The sequence below is a fragment of the Podarcis bocagei genome, assembly GCF_964188305.1.
Source record: "Podarcis bocagei genome assembly, chromosome: 7".
Lineage (NCBI taxonomy): Eukaryota > Metazoa > Chordata > Lepidosauria > Squamata > Lacertidae > Podarcis > Podarcis bocagei.
The window spans coordinates 39,721,079-39,721,493 of record NC_138132.1 but is presented as its reverse complement, the minus strand read 5'-3'; positions in this window follow the sequence as shown (position 1 = coordinate 39,721,493).

Sequence of the window (415 nt, the reverse complement as noted above, 5' to 3'; positions counted from 1 at the left end):
GCCTCTGACCTACATTGCAAGACGGTCGGGAAAAGACTCCGTCTCCCCTGCTCTGGGAATCATGCCAGTGGGCAACATTGGAAGGAATAGTGACAAGCACACGTGTTTATTAAAAAACAAACACACACACACACATTAGCATGTTCTTCTTTATACTGCCTTTCATCAAAATATGTTCCAAGGCAGTTTACAACGCCGGAACAGGGGGGAAAGCTAAAAAAGAAATACAGTACACACACAGTACGCCTTCCCAACCTCCTGCTCCTCTAGATGTTTTGGACCGCAATTTCCATCACGGCCGGACACTAGCCTAGGATTGATGAGAGTTGTAGTTCAAAACATCTGGAAGGGCACCTGGTCGAGCGAGCCATAAGACCACCTTCAGCATCAATATCAGCATTATGAATATAATAAT